At 35.9% G+C, this 24,639-nt stretch overlaps 1 pseudogene; it reads right to left on the bottom strand.

Moving 5' to 3' along the window:
* Rpsa-ps23 (ribosomal protein SA, pseudogene 23) overlaps positions 1 to 10,386 on the bottom strand; it is a 40,711-nt pseudogene extending 30,325 nt beyond the window's left edge.
* Between the last annotated feature and the right edge of the window lie 14,253 nt (positions 10,387 to 24,639).

The following is a 24,639-nucleotide window of genomic DNA, read 5'->3' on the forward strand; positions in this document are numbered from 1 at the left end:
TATATAGGAGTATCTTTTGGGTACATGCCAGGAGAGGTACAGCTGGGTCCTCAAGTAGTGCACTGCCCAATTTTCTAAGGAACCTCCAGACTGATTTCAAGAGTGGTTGTACCAGCTTGCCATCTCACCAACAATGGAGAAGTGCTCCTGTTTCTCCACATTCTTGCCATCATCTACTGTCACCTGAGTTTTTTATCTTAGCCATTCTGACTGGTGTGAGGTTTCCAAATCTCAGGGTTGTTTTGATTTGAATTGCCCTGATATCTAAGTATGTTGAACATTTCTTTAGGTGCTTCTCAGCCATTTAATATTCCTAAGCTGAGAGTTCTTTGTTTAGATCTGTACCTCATTTTTTAAATAGAGTTATTTGGCTTGCTGGACTCTACCTTCTTGAGTTCTTTGTATATTTTGGATATTAGCCCTTTATCGGATGTAGGCTTGAGAAAGATCTTTTCCCAATCTGTTGGTTGTCTTTTTGTCCTGATGACAGTGTCTTTTGCCTTACAGAAGCTTTGCAGTTTTATGAGGTCTCATTTGTTGATACTTGATCTTAGACCATAAGTCATTGGTGTTTGTTTCAGGAAAATTTCCCCAGGGCCCATGTGTTTCAGGTTCTTTCCTACCTTTTCTTCTATTTACTTGAGTGTATCGGGCTAAACAAGGCTGCCCACTCCCTCTCTACTTGTTCAATGTAGCACTTGAAATTCTAGCCAGAGCAATCTGAAAACAAGAGGAGGTCAAAGGGTTACAAATGGTAAAGGAAGAAGTCAAAATATCATTATTTGCAGATGATATGATAGTATACTTAAGTGACCCTGAAAGTTCCCCCAGAGAACAACTAAGCTTGATAACTAAATTCAGCAAAGTGGCTGTGTATAAATTTAACTCAGAAAAATCACTAGCCTTCTTGTACTCAAAGGATAAACAGGTTATGAAAGAAATTAGGGAACTGACATCCTTTACAATAGTCCCAAATAACATATAATACCACAGCCCAACTTGCCCTGTCCAAGTCTGACCATGAACTCACAAATCTGCCTACCTTTGTATTTTTCTGACAAGGGGGCTCACAGCACAACTGTCTCTGTTCTTTTAGTCTCTGATGCTCCTTATATAATTCTTATTGCATCCTTATATTTTACATAGTTCATAAATTATAAATTATTGATGTCTACTTATCAGTGGCAATCATGTGATTTTTACAGTTAAAAATAAACATAACAAATAAACAAACCCTTATCCCATGCCCTACAAGCATATACCATACAAGAGTCAGAGCTATACTTCATAATTTAAGAGTGTTCACTGCTCAATCATGATGACTGGATTTTGGATCACAGGACTCACGTACCAAGCTGAGCATCACTCAAATGCCTTTAACTCTAGCTCTAATTAAGTTTCCCCCAATATTGACAAAGACAAGCTTAGGGTTGCATAGGAGTTCTGAGGAAGGGGTGTCTGGGAGCCATGAAAGAATGACTCAGAGTCAAATCATGGGTCCAAGCTAAAGGCCTGGTTTCTGTTCAACACAGCTTTTCTGGAGATATTCCCACCGCTTCCTCAGATAGTTGAGCTCCCACAGACCAAGGCCCATTCTTTTATTTATACTTCAACTCAGTCATTTACTCCAGGTCCCATTTTGATTATCCCAGCAACTTCACAGACACAGAGAGCACACTTTTTTTTAAACATTGTAAATGAATTCAGCTAATTGTCTACCTTTGTAAGCACAGAAGATGAGTTAGCTGGGTGGGATCCTGTAATGGGATTACTAGTTCCTCCGTGCCATGGCCCAACTTGTTCTGTCCCAGTCTGACCATGAACTCACAAATCTGCCTACCTTTGTATTTTTATGACAAGGGGGTTCACAGCACACCTGTCTCTGTTTTTTAAGTCTTTGATGCCCTTTATATAATTCTTTATATAAAGAATTCATCTTTATATTTTACACAGTTGATAAATTATAAATTATTGAACTCATGCTTTCAGAGTTGTTTCCCACAGTCTTAAGAGCTGTCCCAAAGGTCTCAGACCTTGCTATTTTGCTAAGATTTTAGCTATACCCTTGCTTCCCAGACATGTGCTGTCTTGGACTATCATGGAGTCATAACCTTGGCAGAGTGGACATTCCTCAAAGGAGAAACAGGAAAATATATTGCATTATTATATAAACAAGCCTTAATCCCACACTACCACAGGAATCATTGACACTCATGGTGGTCCATGCCCTTGTTTCAGGGGTGGGGAAAACATGACATCATCTCTTACATGGCCAACCATGTGTGTGCCTGTACGTGTGTGTTTGTGTGTATGTGTGTGTGTGTCTCTGTGTCTGTGTGTTTGTGTGTGGGTGTGTCTGTATACAGGCATACACATAGTTGTCTACAAATACACATAAGCATAAATCTCTCACATACAAATAAATAAATATATATATAAATAAATAAATAAGAAGAAATAGAATACTCTTAACTATGACCATTTAATTTTAAGATCTATATTTTGTAAATTAAAAATATTAAAAATACCTCCATCGATAAAGTGTTTACAATACAAGTTTGCAGACCTGAGGTTGGGTCCCTAGCATCCATTATTGAATATGGTGGCAGATGTTTGTAACTATAGTGGTGGGTTATGGAAATTCCTGTATCCTTTTTCACTGGCCAGCCATTGTAACTGAATCACTGAGAACATACATATGAATATGTCTACCCCATCACACACAGAATAGGCAATGGTACAACATCTTTTCAGATATCTGTCATAATTGCAAAATATGAGCTTTGTGAGAACTTGAAGCCATTGTTCTTTGTTATTGCTCTGTAATTCACAAGGTATAGCTTCCATGTGCTTATGTGTATTGAGAAAAGAACATTCTTAAATCACGGAAGAGTATTAAAAATCTTCATCTCTAAATGGTGAAATTATGGGTAGTTTTACACCACTCTTTTGTACATTTTCTCATTTTCTAAATTACCTACAATAAGTGTGGACTACTTTTATAGTCATAAAAAGCCACATATTATTTTATTTTATTTTTTTTTACTTTTTGAAACTTATTCTGAGTTAGGCTCAGTAAGTATGCCAGATAACCACTCAATTAAGTGAAAATAATTTTAATGAAATAAATCATTAACTTTGAGAATATATCTATCCATAAATATATGATTAAATAATTAGCTAATTATTTAACATGTTGTGGTAATAACTTGCATTTTCCTTAGTGAGGATTCCTAACATAAACCTAGATGAAAAGCTACATTTTCTTTTATCATGACCAAAATCAGGACAAGAAATATTAATTAATGAAAGAAACATCTGCTTTATAATATAATTTTAAAGCAGAATAGGTCTGACTGGATGTATTTTATTTTATGTCACAAGCAGAAATGCAAGAGGGATTTGGTAGTCCTTGTGGAATTTTGAGACTGGCGAAAACTATGTTAAAAAATGGCTTCAGCTGGAGCAGGGGCTATCCCAACAGCTGTATTTGAGATATGTTCTGCTAGCTTGGCTGTCTTGTCTGACTTCAGTCTATGAGAAAGCAACTCACAGAGATGTGAAGTGCCAAGCTGGGGGGATATCCATGGGGTCCCCAACCTACTCAGAGGAGAAGGGGAGGGAGGATGGGAGGATTGTGGGAGAGGGTGACATGAAGGGGCAGTGAGTGAGTGGGGTGTAAAGTGAATAATATAAAAAAGTGAAATAAAAAAACACAATAGTTTCAGAATTACATATCCAGAGCAAAATAAACAAGCAATCAAACACCCAAAACACACAAAACTTCAACTATAGAAGCCCTTGGAAAATGAGACTCATCATCTACTTTTTCAATATTGTCTTTTGGATTCTGATATTGCAATTGATTCTTATCTAATTTCTGTAAGGTAAATGTGGGTTAGATCTTAGTTAGTTTCAAGAATGTCCTAAATTTGTTGACCAGTGAGTAGCTCTGTGGCCCTAAGGCAGTGTCTTTGATCTTTCCTTTTCAGCTCCCCCACTAGTCTGCCTCAGACTGTCATGCTGGATGGTCACATTTTGTCTCATTTTCCATGCTATAATATTGAATCCTAAGCATTTCTTCTTTATTTATTTGTATGGGTCATAATACTTTATTTTTCTGACACAATCATAAAATTTAGCAATTTGAACTTAGAAAATGAATTAGGACTTCTTCGAAGTAGATAGACAAAGCACCAAAATCTGAGAATATATTACAGATGCCAATATATAATAGCCACTTAGCAAATCCTACCATTGTTCTGATGTTTAAACTTCTAAAGAATACAATACCATCTAATTATTTTGAATTCAATGAAGGTTGATTGAATATCTCTGTTTTCTGTACAGCTTATAGTATGATCATTCCTTTTCTCTCAGTGATTAAAATGTTAGTCGTGTGATTTTTGAATTGTGGATATGAATGATCATACAAATTGCCTATCATGCATTAAATGAAGCAATGTGGTACAGAGTAAAGAATGTTTTAATAGGCTTCATCTTAGGGTTGCGGGGATAGTCAATATATGAAAACCCATTAATATAATCCACTACATAAACAAAGTCAAAGAAAAAATCACATGGTCATCTTATTAGATGCTGAAAAATTCTTTGACAAAATACAACACCCTTTCATGTTAAAAGTATTGGAGAGATGTGGAATTCAAGGCAAGGGCTATACCTAAACATAATAAAATTAATTTACTGCAAACCAACAGTCAAAATCAAATTAAATTGAGAGATACTTGATTAAATCCCATTAAAATTGGGGACAAGGCAAGGATGCCCACTCTCCCCATATCTATTCAATTAGTACTTTAAATGCTGGCTAGAACAATAAGATAACAAAAGGAGATCAATGTGATAACAAACTGGCAAAGAAGAAATAAAGGTATTACTATTTGCAGATGATGCATACATAAGCAATCCCAAAATTCTACCAGACAACTTCTCCAGTTGGTAACCAACTTTATCAAAGTGGCTGGCTATAAAATTAACTCAAATAAATCATTAGCCTTCTTTTATACAAATCATAAACAGGCTGAGAAAGAAATGAGAGAAACAACTCCCTTCACAATAGCCACAGATTTATAATATATCTTGGGGTAACTCTAACCAAGCAAGTAAAAGACTGTATGACAATAACTTTAAGTCTTTCAAGAAAGAAATTGAAGAAGATCTCAGAAAATGGATAGATCTCTCACGCTCATGGGTTGGCAGAATTAATATACTAAAAGTGGCCATCCTACCAAAGGCAATCTACGGATTCATTGTAATCTCCATCAAAATCCCAACACAGTTCTTCAAAGAAAGTGCAATTCTCAAATTTATCTGGAAATACAAACAAAACAAAACAAACCAAGACAAAAACAACCAAACCAATTCCTAACAATAAAAGAATGGCTGGGATAATCACCATTCCTCACTTCAAGCTCAACTACAGAGCAATAGTGATTAAAAACTGCATGATATTGGTACAGAAACAGACATGTTGATCTATTCAATAAAACTCAAGACCCTGCTGGCATTCGCCTCTGTATTTGCTGTATTCTGTCTGTGTCTCTCAGGAGCGATCTACATCCGGCTCCTGTCGGTCTGCACTTCTTTGCTTCATCCATCTTGTCTAATTGGGTGGCTGTATATGTATGGGCCACATGTGGGGCAGGCTCTGAATGGGTGTTCCTTCAGTCTCTGTTTTAATCTTTGCCTCTCCCTTCCCTGCCAAGGGTATTCTTTTTCCTCATTTAAAGAAGGAGTGAAGCATTCACATTTTGATCATCCGTCTTGAGTTTCGTTTGTTCTAGGGATCTAGGGTAATTCAAGCATTTGGGCTAATAGCCACTTATCAATGAGTGCATACCATGTATGTCTTTCTGTGATTGGGTTAGCTCACTCAGGATGATATTTTCCAGTTCCAACCATTTGCCTACGAATTTCATAAACTCGTTGTTTTTGATAGCTGAGTAATATTCCATTGTGTAGATGTACCACATTTTCTGTATCCATTCCTCTATTGAAGGGCATCTGGGTTCTTTCCAGTTTCTGGCTATTATAAATAAGGCTGCGATGAACATAGTGGAGCACGTGTCTCTTTTATATGAATGCCAGCAGCAAACCACTGAACTGAGAATAGGTCCCCTATTGAAGGAATCAGAGAAAGAACTGGAAGAGCTTGAAGGGGCTCGAGACCCCAAAAGTACAACAATGCCAAGCAACCAGAGCTTCCAGAGACTAAGCCACTACCTAAAGACTATACATGGACTGACCCTGGACTCTGACCCCATAGGTAGCAATGAATATCCTAGTAAGAGCACCAGTGGAAGGGGAAGCCCTGGGTCCTGCTAAGACTGAACCCCCAGTGAACTAGTCTATGGGGAGAGGGCGGCAATGGGGGGAGGGTTGGGAGGGGAACACCCATAAGGAAGGGGAGGGGGGAGGGGGATGTTTGCCCGGAAACCGGGAAAGGGAATAACACTCGAAATGTATATAAGAAATACTCAAGTTAATAAAAAAAAAAAGAAATACTCAAGTTAATAAAAAAAATTAAAAAAAAAAAAAAAACTCAAGACCCAGAAATGAAACCACACACTTGACCTTCGACAAAGAAGGCAAAAATATACAATGGACAAAAGAAAGCATCTTCAATAAATGGTGCTGGTCTAACTGGCTGTTTGTGTGTAGAAAACTGAAAATAGACTCATATTTGTCCTCCATACATAAAGCTCAAGACAAAGTGGATCACGGACCTCAACATAAAACCAGATATACTCAATCTAATAGAAGAGAAAGTGGGAAAGAAATTTGGACTCATAGATACAGAAATTTTCTAAAATGAACTCTAATGGCTCTAAGATCCAAAATTGATAAATGGGATCTCAAGAAACTAGAATGATTCCTGTAAGGCAAAGGACAGAGTAATAAGACAAATCTGCAACCTACAGATTGAGAAAAAAAATTCACTAACCCCAAATCTGATAGAGGGATAATATCCAAAATATACAAAGAACTCAAGAAGTTAACCACCAAAAAAACCAAACAACTCTATCAAAAATTGGGGTATATAACAAAACTGAGAATTAATAACAGAGGAATCTTGAAAGGATCATAAGGAGCTAAAGAAGCGTTCAAAGTCCTTAGACATCAGAGAAATGCAAATCAAAATGACCCTGAGATTCCACCTCACACCAATCAGAATGGCAAAGATTAAAACCTCAGGTGACAACACATGTTGGTGAATATGTGAAAAAAGGGGAACATTTCTCCATTGCTGGTGGGATTACAAACTGGTACAAACACATTGGAAATCAATCTGGAGGTACCTCAGAAAATTGGAAATAGATCTACCTCAAGACCCAGCAATACCACTCTTGGGAATATACCCAAAAGATGCTATACCATGCCACTGGGCCACCTATTCCATTATGTTCATAGCAGCCTTATTTGTGATAATTAGAAGCAGGAAACAAACCAGATGTCCCAGAACAGAAGAATGGATACAGAAAATGTGGTTCATTTACACAGTGGCATATTAACTAGCTATTACCAGTGAGGACAACCTGAGTTTTGCAGGCAAATGGATGGAATTAGAAAATATTATCTTGAGTGAGGTGACTCAGACACAAAAGGACATGCACAGAATGTTCTCGCAAATAACTGGATATTTGCTAAGAAGAAAAAAAGGAAACAAAGAAAAATTATAGAATACCTAAGATACAGTCCACAAAACTCAAAAAGGTAGACACAGAGAAGGATCACTTCAGAGAAAGAAGAAAGCAACCACAAGGGTGGAGGCAAGGACATGAGAAGTGCAGGGGACAGTGTTTGGGGGAGAGGGGAACATAATCTGGTATTGAGTTGGGGTAAAAGGACTGAATCCCTGAGGACAAGGACAAAGATTGGAAACTGGAGGCCTTGGGAGGAAAGAGGTTGTGCGGACCCTCCAGAATGTACCAGAGACCTGGGAAGTGAGAGACTCAGGACTCAAAGCAGTTGGGGGAGTAGATGAAAGGCCCTACAGTGAGTAGAGGGTATGTTGAGCCCACCTCCAGCAGAATGTCTGGGCATCAACTGCGGCATGAGGCTGCCATCTTACAGTAAAAACTCTGACTCATAATTGTTCTTGTTAGAAAGAACTGCAGGGATGGAAATGGAGAAGAGCCTGAGGAAAAGAAGGTCTAGCTACAGGCCCAAAGTGGGATCCACCTCAAGGGGAGGCCCCAAAATCTGACACCATTACTGAAGCTGTGGGGCATTCCCAAAAAAGGGACCTACCATGAATCCTCTTCAAAAGACTGAACAAGCAGCTGAAAGAGTCAGATGTAGATATGTGCATCCAACCAATGACTAGAAGCTGCTGACCTCTCTGGTTGAATTATGGGAACGTTGGAAGAAGCTGAGGAGGAGGGCAACCATGTAGGAGGACCAGCAGTCTCAATTAACCAGGACCCCCAGATCTCTCAGACACTGGATCACCAACCCGGCAGCATACACCAGCTGAGATGAGGCCCCCAACACATATACAGCAGAGGACTCCCGTGTCTGGATTCGGTCAGAGAAGATGCACCTAACCCCCAAGAGACTGGAGGCCCCAGGGAGATTAGAGGTCTGGTGATATGAGAGGGGTGGAGACATCCGCATGGAGACAGGGGAGGGCAGGGAAGAGGTACGGAATATGGAAGAGTTAGAGGGCGGATTGGGATGGGAATAAAGTCTGGAGTGTAAAAATAAATGAATAAATAAATAATAGGAAAAAGGTACATATTTTTGTCCTCTAATCTAATTACTAAGTTCAGTGAAATGAGGTATTATTAGTCAGTGATAATAACTATATTACTTCTTTATAGGGCTTTTTTTGAGACAAGGTTTCTTTTATAGTTCTGGCTGTTCTGGAATTTTCTCTGTACAACAGGCTGAGCTCAAATTCACCGAGATCAACTTGCCTCCTGAATAGTAGGAGTAAAGGCTCATTGTCTCCAGAAACTACTAATACAAATTTTCTTAATCTGAGTTTTATTTGTGACAACCTAAAAACATTTTCAAACCAAGTATAAAATTATGAAGTGCTGTGCAGCTATGCCATATATGTATATATATGTATATGTATGAACATACACGTGTATTTACATGTGCATACATATATATATATATACATATATAAGTATTTGAATATATATACATATATATATGCTAGAAGATAATTTCTAAAGATAACATTGTATCCTAAGATTAAAGTTCTTTATAAATATTCCACACAGTATTTACATATGTTCACTTAGTATAAATAAATGCATAGACATATACAAAAAAGAAAAAAAGGAAAAAACAGAAACTTTGCAATTTGAAATGTTTTATAATGATCTGTCTTTTCCTTTTTCTACTTTAATGAAATAATTTAATTAAAACAAATAATTAGAACCTTATGAAACAAAACTAATAGTTCAGGGCTTGACAATAGGAAATGTTGATTTAAAATATAATTAAAAATAGTGATGCACAAATTCCATGCATCTCAGATAACTGACCCAAGGTGACATGAAATAAGAGGCAATTGCCATGAAGTCATGTTAATTTTGAGTTCTTTATAACATAATATGGCTTGATAATCTATTAAACAATTTTAAACCCCAACTGTCAAAATATTATAGTAACAGAAAAGTTTAAAGAACCCAGTGATAGTTATTTCCATGAGAGCAAACTCATAGCTCACAAAACTGATGCTTAAAGTCAAATCCAAGGTAATATGCAGGAATTGGGGGTATTCTAGCTGTAGTGTTCTCTTCCAGAATTAAATGCATTCTCTCTTCTGACATTTTTATACAGTAAATAGAATTCCCTTTTCAACATATTTTGATAATTACATTTCATTGAAAGATCTTAATTTGATTATAATAGCAAGTATGCATTATAATCAAATTATATATATATACATTATGCATACATATACAAAATACATACAATATATGTGCAATATATATTGTAGTTGTTTTGGTTACAACTAATTTCAGCTATAAGACTGATTCACTCTTAAATCAGCACAGAAAATTAAAACAATGAAAGCATGCTTATAATCATTTCATACATTTCCCAGTGCCATAGATTCAGGCAGTGCATTGTTTCAGCATATCCCAAAATATTCCAGGCCTTTTCAAATCTGGCCGTGTCTTTTGTCTTTAAGCCTGCTTAAGAGATGAGATGATTTTGATTCAGATTCAGTATCCAAAATATCAAGCCCTACACAATAATCTGAAGCATTACCTCTGCATTACTTCTAACTCAATATGCAGAAAACACTTACCCTCTGACATTTCCAAGTAATAAATCAGCACCATCTGTCCCTAGGCTCTGTTGCTGCTTCTCCTCCTTACACTGCTCAAGGGCATTCATCATGTTCCTTCCATTAGCACAAGCCATAAAGATGTGTTGTTCTGACACCTGTATATCAGCCAAAGTTATACTCCAGGGATGCCAAAATACCTTATCATATTGTCATGAACATCGGCCATTCTTTTTTTTTTTTTCATTGAAAAGCTCTTTGGCATTCTGGGGAAAGATGGCTGTACATAAATTTATCATTATTGGCTATTCTTTGAATAGAAGCCAATGTCAGTTACATTGTAGCTATCCTGAGAGTAGTTTCTAACATCATTAATTGAGACTAAAATTGTGCTAATGCAATTCTTTCCTTGATGATGAAATACAAAAATTGTAAATAATTTTACACTGTGTTTGCTAGTCTTTTGTCAACTTGATGTAAACTATTGTCATTTTGGAGTTGGGAATCTCAATTGCAAAAATGCCTCTACCAGATTGGCCTGTAAACAAGTCTGTGTGGTACACTAATTAATGATTGATGTGAAAGTACCATCCCACTCTGGGTGGTGTCACCCATGAATAGGTGGTCCTGGATGTTTTTAAAAAAAGTACACTAAGCAAGCCACGGAGACAAGGCAGTTGACACATTTCCTCCACAATCTCTGCTTCTATTAATGTTTGAGTTCCTGGCCTGATTTCTCTCAACGACAGACTGTTATTAGAGTATGTAAGCCAAATAAACTCTTTTCTCCTCAAGTTGCTTTTGGTCATGATATTTTTTTAAATCAATAGAAAGCAAACTGTAATAGAAATTTTCTCTATATTGAATTGTACAGATTAGTTTTATACTTTAAAGGGGAAAAGATATGTTATGCTACAGAGATTCGACAATTATGATCTCACAAATCATACACAACTTAAAAATTGATTTCTTGATTTTCTTTTATTTTTGAGACAGTGTCTTATTATATACGTCTAGGTGGCCTGGAATTCACTATGTTCTAGGGTGATCTTAATCTCATAGAGATACCTCCTGCCTCTCCCTCCAAAGTCCTGGGATTAAAGGAATATACCAATGTGTCTAAATGATGTGATTTTTAGTTTATATTCATATTCACTAATGTTGCTCTAACACAGGGTTTTATCTTTTTTAATTAGATATATTTATTTAACTACATTTCAAATGTTATTTCCTTTCCTGGTTTCCTGTCCATATGCCCTTCCATTCCCTCCCCCTCCCCATACGTGTATTCTTCCCATCCATCCACCTTATTGCCCCCCAACATATTCCCCTGCACATGGGGTCCAACCTTGGCAGGACCAAGGGCTTTCCCTTCCACTGGTGCCCCAACAAGGCTATTCTCTGCTACATATGCATTTGGAGCCCTGGGTCAGTCCATGTATAGTCTTTGGGTAGTGGTTTAGTCCCTGGAAGCTCTGGTTGGTTGGCACTGTTGTCCTTATGGGGTAGCAAGCCCCTTCAGCTCTTTCAATCCTTCCTCTAATTCCCCTTATGGGGTCATATTCTCAGTTCAGTGGTTTGCTGCTAGCATTGACCTCTGTATTGGACATGCTCTGGATGTGTCTCTCAGGAGAGATCTATATCTGGTTCCTTTCAGCATGCATTTTTTTTAGCTTCATCAATCTTATCTAGTTTGGTGGCTGTATATATATAGGCCACATGTGGGGCAGGTTCTGAATGGCTATTACTTCAGTCGCTGCTCTAAACTTTGCTTTAATATCCCCTCCTATGGATATTTTTCCCCTTTTAAGAAGGAGTGGGAGCACATGCACATCCTTATGTTTTCTTAGTCATTACTTTGATGGCTAAAACACTTCAAAAGTAAAGAAAAGTTATTTCTCTGAGAAATTGAAAAGAAAGTAAATGGATAGAAAAGTGATGATACATACAATTTGTAGACTTCTTAAATGTAAGAAAAACCTAGAGTCCTTCAGGAAAGAAAGATTAGTAATGGTTTTGTGCAAACAGAGAATGCACAAGTATAGAGTTCCTAATATTTATGAGCTTTCAAAGTTATAGGTTTTTAAATTTTAAGTTTATGTTTAATTATGTGTATGTATCTGTATGGGGATATATGGACATTAGGGCAATGTCTGAAAAAGGTAAAAGAGAAGCTGGAGTTATAGGCAATTGTAAGCTACCCAATATACCCATACTGGAAATTCAGGTTCTTTGGAAGAGTCTTAACTGTTGAGACATCTCTATAACTCCTCAATATTGTGTCTTATGATAAGGAACAATCTCAACATGTGTGAGCAGATCAACTGTTAAATTTTAGAAGCCTCATTTCCCCATGTGAACCTAAAATAAAGGATAGTTTATATTTAAGATGCATAAGTTTTATGGGTGTTTATACTTTGTTTTATTCATGACTCAAAGATTTTTAGAACTCCAGAATTTCTGTAAGGTATTTATGTTAATGTGTTTGTGCATGTGTAAAGATGTTGGAGGTCAGATTTGAAAGAGATAGCCTTAGTCAAGTTCAAGAATCTTGCTTCTTGTCCTTGATGCTCCAGATTTTATGCATTAGTCCACTATTCTCTATTAGACACTTTACTGCCCAGAATATTCATTACCTTCTTTCTAAGTCTTCTGCATATACATTCACTGACTTACAAGTGCTTGCATTCAGGTCTGATCCTATAGGATTGTAATACTTGTTATAGGAAAGGCACAGGGAAGGCAACTCTACACCCCCTTCCATACACACACAAGCACACTCATACACAAACACACACACACACACACACACACACACACACACGAGAGAGAGAGAGACAGACAGAGAGAGAGAGAGGAAATAAAGAAAGAAAGATAGATAGAAGGGAGGAAGGAAGGAAGAAAGGAAGGAAGGAAGGAACAAAGGAATGAAAGAAGGAAAAGCAAGGTTGTGTTCGTGGCTCAGCAAGTATACAATTTTGTTTTCAGTCTCCAGCACCAACCACAGAAACACATGTTTCCAAAGTATCAAGAATAATTTTCAATACTGCAGTCTAGCTGAGTTTCTACTAAATTTCTTGTTTGTCTCATATATACACAATTGTCAGATTTCATATATTTCTTAGAGTCAAGATAATGCTAATATGATCATTTTCAGTGTATCTAAAACCTTAACATTACGTCTTATTTAGATCCTCAAGTTTTTTCCTAAATCTTTTTATTTGGCTTCTCTTTTTTTTCTATTAATTACTTTATTTTTGATATTATAATATGACTATATTTTCTCCTTTTCTTCTCTCTCTCTAACCCCTCCTGTATATCTTTCCTTTCCCTTTGAATTAATGACTTCTTTTTGCATTAGTTTTTGTTACATTCACATGTGCATATATATATATATGTATAATTTATATGTACATGCAACCTAAAAAACAACCCGCTCTGTCTATATAATGCTCATTGTATGCCAGTTTACAGGGCTCGGCATTTCATATTGGAGAGTTTGTAAGTGTGCTCGTCCTTGGGGAAAGATTATTTCTCCCTATCTAATCATCCTTAGTTTCTTTTATTTCATTGTCTAAGGAGAAGGCCTCATTTCCACCTTGGCATGCCAATTTAGCATGTCTATTTTTGCAATTCAGTTCATATTTAAGCAGTCATGTTGGCGAGAAATTATCAGAGACACAGTCACACACACGCACACACACACATGCACTCACACACACACACACAACACACACACACACACACACACATATGCACAAACACATCCTTGATTCTCTTATCTTTCAGCCTTTCCTCCATAATGTTATTGGTACCCCAGGTGCAGGACTTCTTTTGTATCCACTTGAACTGGGCTCCACAATTCTTCATTTTGTTTGACTGTGGTATCCCGTAATGGTCACCAACTACTGCAAAATGAATTTTCTTTGATGAGGCACAAGAATGGCATTTATCCATGTGTTTAAAGAAAAACATTTAGAATTTAGTTAAGAATTACCTGATTTAGTAATGTGTTGGTTGTAGGTTTGCCTCTAGGATCCTTGACTTCACTACCTCTGTATGGACTAGGTTTCCAGTACCAGGTATGTTTTCCCTTTGTTGTTTAAAGACAATTAGAGATCTGTTGGATATGTGTGCCCTAAACTAAGGTATGAGGGCCATTACTGCACTTTCAGGGTTATCAAAACACTCTGGTCCTTTATGTGGTTCATAGGCACCATAGCTGTTGGTTGTTTTCCTCCTTTCGAAGTTTGTATTGTGCCTTCTGTTACCATGGAAGTTAATCTTCAGGTGTGAATCATTCAGGTAAAGTCCAGTTCAAGGACCTCTGCACAATGTATCTAAAGTGCATGGTATTACCAGAAATATGGACTTCCTTCCACCTCAGTTTGTCTACTTCTAAGTATAATCTTATCCCCTGTCTTGAAAATGTTAGTGGTCTGTGTATACAATTTTCTTATCTCAGTATTGACTAACATATGTATGATGTTAATAGATAAATAAAACTCTTGTCTAGGGTAACCCTTCTTCCTTCTCTTTATTGCATTTATCTAAAAGATGGAGACATTCAGAAGGATTTATTTGAGTTCGTGGAATAAAGAGACTTACAAACTATTTCATATATGCTTTCTCTTTTATCTTAGTATTTATTTTTCTCTCAGACAGGGTATTCTGGCTGCAGCCTCCTTTTCCTCCACTTTTCCCATTCCTTCCCACCTCCTCTCTCTCATCAGTCCCCTGTTCATCTGTATTCGTTTCCAGGAATGTCAACTGAGCATGGCGAAATAAACTGCAAAAAAGGCAAGGCAGTAACCCTCACATCAAGGTGGGAGGAGGCAACCCAATAGAAGAGAAATTGTCCCAGCAGAGGCAAAAGAGCCAGAGATACCCCAACTTCCACTATTGTGAATCCCACAAAACCTCCAAGATAAATAACCAGAACATATATGTAGAGGACCTAACACAGACCATTATAGACTCAATGATTCCTGCTTCTGTCTCTGTGAGTCAAATATGCTTTGTATGTCACATTCACAAAATGCAGAAGGTCAGCTAAAGTGGAAAAGAAAACATATAATAGGATAGCTCTCAAATGATCACAAGCAGAAAAAGCAACTATTACTCTTTTCTATGAATATTTTCAAAACATTCTCAGAGCAAAAACACATTTATAATTAGTTTGGAGATTTGCATTGATTTAATTATAGGTAGAATAATACAACGGAAGGAATTAACTAACACTTTTGCTGTTGTTGTTTTTCTTGCTTTGTTTCGCTGAAGTTTGTTTTCCAGTCAGTGTCATACACATGCTGGGCAAGTGTTTTAATATTGACATCCTCAGCGCCTAACAGGTCATTGTATTCTCACAAATATAATGTCACTCATGGTGTTTCCGTTTAAATTGTAAAAATAAAAATGTTGCAGAGTGTTTTGTCTTGCAGCAGATGGGAACAAATACAGAGACTTGCAGCCAGACATTATGGAGAGAGTGAGAGACCTTGCAATACTCACTCCTAAATGAGATGTCACCATCAAATCTCTCCCCTGATATCTCAGGGAATCTCACACTCAGAAAAAGGAAAAATGGGTTTCAGACAATGTACTGAGTATGTGGCACTCGTTGTAAATTATATAATGTAGCCATTTAGTGTATACGATTATCGACAGTGTTAAATTTTAGTTCAGAGTTTTGATAAAAGAGGTGTTTAGAAGGAATATGAATTACCTAGAAAAATGACTGAAATAATAACATTAAGGTTTGTTATCATTGTTATATTATTCAGGAAAATAAATAATAAATCTTTAAATGAGAATTGTCAGTAAAATTTCTTTTATAAGTGTTTTAAATATAATTAAAACTATTTTAAGTACTCTTTGAAAATTTCACACATGTATACAACATATTAGGATTCTATTTACTTCCACCCCACCCCAGTGTCTGTATCCTTCCAGCTCCTTTCAGAAAGTTCTAATATATCTCCCTCCCAATTTTATGTCCCCTTTTTCTTTAGGTGTTTACACAATTATTTTTGTCTCAGTATGCCTTATTGCTATAAACTCCCGAAACAAAGCTTTGTGAATAATTAAAGCATGTTACTAGAAATCCCTGGCAGACAAACAGTGGGATTTCTACAGTACACATGTTTAACTAATGGTGGCAACTGAATCTATCTTTATCCCATCTAAAATGATGTGAGCTTTGTTGTCCATAATGTTTTCATCCAAACTATTATGAAAAACCTCAGTCACATTCAATATATCTTGAGTTGCCAATGAGGAAGACAATTTTCTTGTAGATCAAAGGGTATTTACAACAATCTTCTGTAAAAGTAGAAAAGCACAATTCTGTTATGTAATGTTACAACGTAATTCTCCCTATTTCATTCCACCTTTTCAAATTGATCAAAATTTGAGCAAAGAAATCATTCTTTCAGGTTGGAGTAGATACACTGGAAAAACATTCAGATGCACACACGTTTTATGACTTGTTTTCTGAAATGAAGTTTAATCTTCCAATATATGCTGTGTGGTGTTAGACAATTGCCCATATCAAATTTGTGTAATATGTTGCTTTTTAATGAAAATATATTGTAAGCATGGGGGCACCATAAAATCTCTAACTACTTTTTCTATAACCAAATAAAATGGGCCATGTTTGTTTTTCAAAGTACTCTTAGCTTCTCAGTGCTGTTGTCAAAAGAAGGCATATTCTCAGGAAGAATACAGGTGTTGACATTTTTGGATTCCATTTTCTCTAAATAGGCTTCCTTTTGAATAAGATTGCATTCAAAGGCTGTCTTTCAAAACAGTTCTGTTTCTCTTTGAAGTGAGAAATTTCTGCTCATACATTTGCACTTTTAAAAGTACTCTACATGGCAGAGATGCCATCCCACATCAGTGATGCAACACTTACTAACATGGACATTGAGGCAACCATGGCACTCTATAATTAATATACTCTCCAACTTTCCTTCAAATCCTGTTCAGAGTGGCATCCTGATAAACAACTCCTTTGAAAACCCGCAGTCAGAAATAGGAACAAAATCATTCGGTTCTTTGTGAGAAGAATCAGAGAAAGGGGAAAATGCTTTTCTAAAATCACCTTTGTTTCTGAAAATAACTGATCAAATAGGCTTGACCTTTTCTTCTTAATGACAAAGAGCATGACATTTTTGGTATCCATTCCATTTCATAACTCTAGCATCAAGTTTACTTTGAACTTTGCTTGGACAAATCTTTTCAGGATGCGGTTCTGCTTGTGGTTCTGTAATGTGCCTTTGTGTGTGTGTGTGTGTGTGTGTGTGTGTGTGTGTGTGTGTGTGTGTATGTGACTCTGGAAAATGAACTTTTGCATATGCATATTTCCAAAGAAAGTTTGGAACAATTTAAATATTTTCCAAGGAAGAAAAACTGAAAATTAAATCCAATGACAATTAAATCAATATATTTATTCGATTTTACTCCCTTTTTTTGCCCATGTAGTAATGTAAATAAGAGAAAGCTAATAATTATTAAATTAAATCAGTAAAGGGAGAAGAAAAGAGGAGGGCAAAAACTCTTTTTTTCTTTATTAGTGTTTCTGCATGTTATCAGCACCAGATAACAATGTCAGACAGTACTCCTGTAAAGTGCTCTTCCAGGGCCCTAAGAAGAAATATTTGTCACAGTTCATCTGCCTGAACAAAGGTGTCAGAGTTCAGTCTCACTTTGAGTGGATAGTGTTTACAATTTTGCCTTTTATACTAGCTCGGTGTTCAGCTCTGTGGCCATTTTCTTTTTCTTTGTGCATGAGTCAATACCTTTATAAAATAGGTTGCTTTCCTCTCAGATGATTTGACGAATGCAATGCCTGTGAAATGCTTAGACATTGTGTAGGCTGCCATCTACTTACAGGGCAGGATAATCAACCTCATTCTGCTTTAGGAAAGTAAAGAGAGCCAAGATTGTATTAGGTAAGTCCTTTCAGATTATGGCATTATCCATGTCAGCCAGCTACTGCCCCCAGGCCAAACCATAAGTTCTTGTAAATGAAGTTTTATTGGAATACAGCCATACTTTTATATATTGTCTGTGAGTGTTTTCGGCCTGTGACAGAGTTCTGTAGCAGCAGCAGAGACAGCATGTAATGTAGATGGAACACTGTTATCATCAGTAAAGCAGAGGGGAAAAAACATGAAGAACCCTCACTATTGAATGGATAATCCATCAGATGCAAAACAGGCATGCTTTTTAAATATAATTACAGATTTGCAAAATTATTAACATGTTAATCTCAAGGCAATATGGACAAATTTGCAGTCACAGTTATAATTTTACATATTCTTTATTGTTTATAGGATGCTAAGTTGAAACTAAGAAAGAATATACAGGGTTTACATTTTATAAATGGGAAATTTAATATATGTATTTAACACAATCATATATGTATGTATTTTAACAACAAAAATTATAAAGATTAATTGATTTATTGATTAGAATCATCATCCAATATAGTTTGAAAGCCATAATGAAAATGGTTCAAAATAAAGCATACAAAAGCCTGATAGACATGAAAATTTAAAGTTCATCTTAGATTAAAAAGGATATAGCCATTTGACTTTCATTTTCTTAGAATTCTCTGTTTAGATTTGCATCACATTTTAAAATTGAATTATTTTCTTGCTATGTACTTTCTTGCATTCTGTATAAAATTTAGATATCAACGTTCTATCAATGTATAGATGATAAAAACATTTTTCTATTCTGTAGCCTGCTGTTTAGTTTGAATGGTGCATATGCTTTGGGTGAAGCTTCTCAGTTTTCTGAGGTCCCATATATTAGCCGCTTATATTATTGCCTGTCTGTGACGATGGTGTTTTGTTTAAAATGTCTTTTTTTGTGCAACTGACTTTAAGGTTATTCCCCATTTTCTATCAGATGTAGTGTATATCTGGTTTTATGTTGAGGTCTTTGATCCACTTAGAATTGAGTTATGTGTATGGTAATATATATGGATTTATTTGGATTTTTGTTGATTCAAGTATCTAGTTTGAGCAGAACCATTTGTCAAAGATTTTGTCTTTTATTAAGTATGTGTTTCTGGATTCTATATCAAAAGTCATTTGCCCATGTGTTGTAGTCAGTAGCAGTCCCTCAGGGATATGAGAATGGATGTACCTCAAGACTCAACTATACCACTTCCGGGCATAGACCCAAATACCACAGAGGCAGTTTCTCAAGCATTTTTGTTGCTTCTCTATTCATAATAGTCAGAAAATGAAAATAACATAGCTGTTCCACAACAGATGAGTGGATAAAGAAAATGTGGTAAATTTACACAACAGAGAATTTTTCAGTAGTTAAAATTTTAAAAAGAAATCATGAAATATGTGAGTAAATAGAAAGTAAAAAATATTCCTGAGTGAGGTAACCCAGACATAGAAAGTTTCATATTCACATATATGTTGATTGTATCCATTAAGTTAATAATAACCAAGGTATAATCCTTAGAACCTCATGAGGTACGTATAGAGAAGGGGCTTTAGAGTTACAAATAGATATTGTTAGATAAGAGGAATAACATATGTAGTTATAGATGGAAAGATGGATGTATGTTTGGATGAATGTGAGGACCAAATTAGAAAAACCAAGTAGGGAAATGAAAGGCAAAGGAATGAGGAAGGGAATAAGGAGAAGGATAGCTAAAATTAAGAACCTTTTAAGATGTAGTAAGAAAACCTAACATAGTTGAAGCTTCCTAAAATATTTATGTGTATGAAGACAATCTAAATGAAATAGCCAAATAATGATGGAGACTGAACTTCGCCTGGACATCTCTTGTCACCAAATGCAGATTCCAATACTTTGTAATGGGTTACATCTTATTAAGTTGGTGAAAGGGTTCCCTTGGGAACCCATAAACAATGTAGGCTATTGCCAAGACTATTGTTTTTTTTTCCCACACACTTATGGCAATGCCCTATTGCTGAAGACAGCATCTACACAATACATTGAACTTGGAGCAGTAAAGTTGCTACCTATACAGAGTCTTATCCAATATGTACTAGACCCTTAGGTACAGGCAGGTAATCTGTATGCTACAAAAAATAAATATAAATTTATCTACAAACGTTTTGATCTACAACGGTGTCTTGCCTAGAAAATATGCTAGGGCAATGATGGCCCAAAGGTTGTGTGAATAACCAACCAATATTAGATTTGACTTACAGCCTCTCATCAAGATGGAACCCATATCCACTACTGCTTGGTGACCAAGAATATGAGACTCCATAGTACAGGGAACTTGGATAAAACCAACGCTCCAGCTACACTAAGAACACAGCAATGAAATGACTCCCAGTGATATTCTGTTATATTTAAAGATCAGTGCACATCTCAGCCATCATTACAGAAAGTTTCTCCTGCAGCAGATAAAAACATACAAAGACCCAGTGACAGGAAATATACAGAGATGGAGAGACCTTGAAACACTCTAAATGGTACATCTCTATCAAATTACCTTCCTAAGAGTCTGGGGAACTCTACTGAAGAGGAGATAGAAAGGATGTAAAAGCTGGAGTAGATTAGGGACAATAAGGAAACAAAACAATCTATGTCAACAGGATTATTGTATGTATTAATTCACAGAGACAGAGGCAGCATGTGTACAGCCTACATGGACCTGCACAAGATGGGGTCCTTGAGCTGAAAGAAAAAGTGGATATATGCCCCATCCCTAACTCAGAAGCTATATCCAATTAATAACCACTGGTAAATGAAAATTTAGTTTTCTCCAAGAGGTCTCACTGAGAAAACAAGGGATAGGCTGCATGCCTAGCGGTTAATGACCAACAGAACAGAACAATTCCTTTGAGTTCTCAGTTTTGTAGTTTTATGGGATTCCTGAATGGGCAAATGAGTGAATTTCTACATCTATTATGTTTCATATGCCTTTTCTTGGGCTCTTTCCCTTCTGTTTGTTTGATTTGTCCTATTCTAATGTGTTAGCTTTGTTTTATCTTATTATATTTCATGTTATTTTTATCCCTTAGATGGCTGTCAATTTTCTATTGAGAGATAGAAAGGGGGATCCAGATGAGAAGAAAGGTGGGGAAGAACTTGGAAAAGTAAAAGGAGTGGAAATCAAAATCAGTATATGTTATGCAAACAAAGAGTATGTTTTTAGTTATTTTTATTGGTTATTTTATTTACTTACATTTCAAATGTTACCACCTTCCCTGCTTCCTGTCCACAAACCCCATATCCAACCCTCCTCCCCATGCTACTAAGAGGGTGCTCCCCTTCACTTCTGCCTTACCCCTCTGGCATTCCCCTACACTGGAGCATCAAGTGTCCACAGGAACAAGGGCCTCTTCTCCCAGTGATGTTACCTATGCAGCTGGAGCCATGTGTCCTCCATGTGTACTCTTTGGTTGGTGGTTTAGTCTTTGGGAGCTAAAGGAAAAAAAATGTTAAAGGAACAACAGCACCACCAGCATAAACAACAAGAACAGCAAAGAAATTGAATTTGAGCTAGGAGATGCAAATGTATGTATAGTCTCACCTGCTACATAGGTTAATACAGGTAGAACACATCTTTAATTTCAATATAAACAATCTAATGAGATCCTGTCACAAAGGAACATAGTGCAAAAAGATGGGGGTATATTTGTCTAGGGTTAAATCTCTATTAACCTAAAAATTTGTGTGTGAATGTATGTGTCTGCCTGCATAGATGTACTCATATATATATATATATATACATATATAATATATATATGTTGTTTATAATGTATCTTATTTTCCTATTTATGCCAGTGCTTTTTTTTTATGCCAGTGCTTTTTAAGACAATGCCTATATTTCACTCATTTGAGATATTCACCTTCACAGCATCTTGACAAGAATTTGCATATAAATAAACATTTAGTAAGTAAGTTAAATTGAATTTTAATCTTTTGTCTGTGTGTATGCAAGTGAGAGAGCCCACAAAATTTATAGCACCATTACTTCTTAAGGCATCACCAGAATGATTAGAATTATGTAATTTGTGGAGAAAATGTTTAATAAATTCAAAAGTACCAATTTTAACTATAACATTACTTTAATGTTATAGCATTGCTTCATAAAATTGTATTATATTCTATATAGGATTATAAAATAATGTTGAATTTTCCTGGCATCATAGATTATAATTATTAATGTAATACTTATTAATATTAAATTTGACTATGGTAAACTTCTTATAACTTTCTTTGATGTTATTCACATACTTCAAGTTACATGAGAAAAAATGTGTTAAAAAATCTTAAAATATGTAATAACATTCAAAAATTGAATTATTATCTTTGACTCAGCCACAACCAATGCATACATAGTAGCAACCCTCAAGGCCTGAAATATATTTATTAAACACCCCAGTGGATATCTGAGAATACTTTAGAGAATACTAAGCTTTGTGAATACTATGATTTTTTTCTTATGCATAAATTATTTGATAAAATTTGATTGATAAATTAGAGTAAGAAAGTTATATACACAAATAGTAACAAAATAGAAGTTATAATATACTATAATGAAGGTTAATGATTTGGTATCTCTTTTTGTTGTCAGAATATCTAATTGTACTTTTAATTTTCTTGTGATAATATGACATGGTAAAATTCTTATGTATTTAGGAGTGTGAGATTAATGATATGTGCAATGAAGTATAGCATTTGACTACTGTTATCCTTTTTTTTTAAACACATGTGGTACTATAAATACTACGACTGGCAATATGATTGCTGAGATGACTGTTAAGCATGTACCAGGTAAGTAGTACAGAGAATCTTGTTATATGAGAGACAAAGGTGAGATTCACATAACACGCAAGATGATGAAGGACAGAATGGAACATCATAGGTGTTCTGTCCCAGTATTCAGAATGGTGCATTATTTAAAACTTACAGATCAATTATGTCTGGAGTGTCCTATAATATTTCCAATTGTAGCTGCCAACAGGTCACTCCAACTATGAAATGCAAACTGTCAGATAAAGGAGACTACCACATTAACTATATGAAGTAACATGTGCAGAGGTTGAAATTATTCCTGTACTTTTTAGTTCCTCACGGTGAATTTAAAGTTCAATCATATTTAAAAGATCAGTGAATCCTTGACACACAACTGTAGTGATTTTTGTCTTTTAAGACATTCTGAATCGAAGAAGAGATTGCTCATCAGAATAAACTGCTGCAATGCGTGGAGTTCTTTCCTTGGCGTATTGTTAATATTTGCCAGAAATAATTTGACAAGGTATTTCTTACTGTTAGGTTGTCTATCATCTCTGAGTCTCTCAAATGGAGCATTTTTGGACTTCTATGGGAATGATGTAAAGAAGAGGAATCATTTTGCTCAATCTCATGTAATCTTGACACCTTGCATTAAGTTCCTTTTCTCCTAGTTACAATACTGTTATTTGTTTGAGTCTTAATTTATACAAGCCAGCCAGAGACTGCAGAGGTGTATGTGGTCTGGGGGCTCTGGTGTCTCTCTTTAGGTTATTTTTAGTATGTCAGAAGAGACATCAGTTTTCTTTTCACCCGCCAAAAGGTAAAATGCATGGTTGTTAAAACCTTCTAATAGATTTTAAGAGATTTTGTTAATGGTGGCAACTAAACAATAGCCTCCCACAATGTTCTCAAATAATTTTATTGAAAGGAGTAACAGTGCATTTTCCACCTACCTATAGAAATATGTTCATAGTTTTCCAACTTCATATTTATATACTTTGTGTGCTCAGGAAAAAATCAGGTCAGCAAGCCAGCCTTCAAGCCCTCTGCCTTAAAAAAGAATAAATCTAATAGTGCACTTTCTCTGATTTCCTCTCATTAGCTTACTTTGTTGCCTGGTTGTGAGTAATCCAAGAAAGTGAGTTGCTAGGTGGTGTTCAGGCTGCAGTTTTGTTTTTTAATAAACATCGAAATGAACTCTTGACAAAAGACAAATTGAGGGTAGTTGTTTAGTCCTATCAAGAAATTCTTCAGGTTGAACGAACATCACAAGACAGAAAATGAGCTGATGACTCAGAAGTCAATGACAGTGCTGAATATCGAAGAGTAAATGAACTATGCTCAAGTTGTTGCTTCATTTGGATTTTCTCTTCTCCAGTAGAATTGCTATTCAAAAAGAAGCCAAGGGGGGTTGTATTCTTCATTGCATACCCTGAAGTTTATATTCTTTCTCCCAATTTATGTTGTAATTACATTTGGGGTAGTATAACTCTACAAATAATCACTCCAGATTTTCCGTTTTCATTAAAGCAATGCCATCTCCACAGGTAAAGGTAGACTATTTATATACATGCATGTATCTGGATTTTTAATTCAGAAGCAAGCTCATCCATAAT

This window comes from Rattus norvegicus, chromosome X (assembly GCF_021556685.1).
Source record: "Rattus norvegicus strain SHRSP/BbbUtx chromosome X, alternate assembly SHRSP_T2T, whole genome shotgun sequence".
Lineage (NCBI taxonomy): Eukaryota > Metazoa > Chordata > Mammalia > Rodentia > Muridae > Rattus > Rattus norvegicus.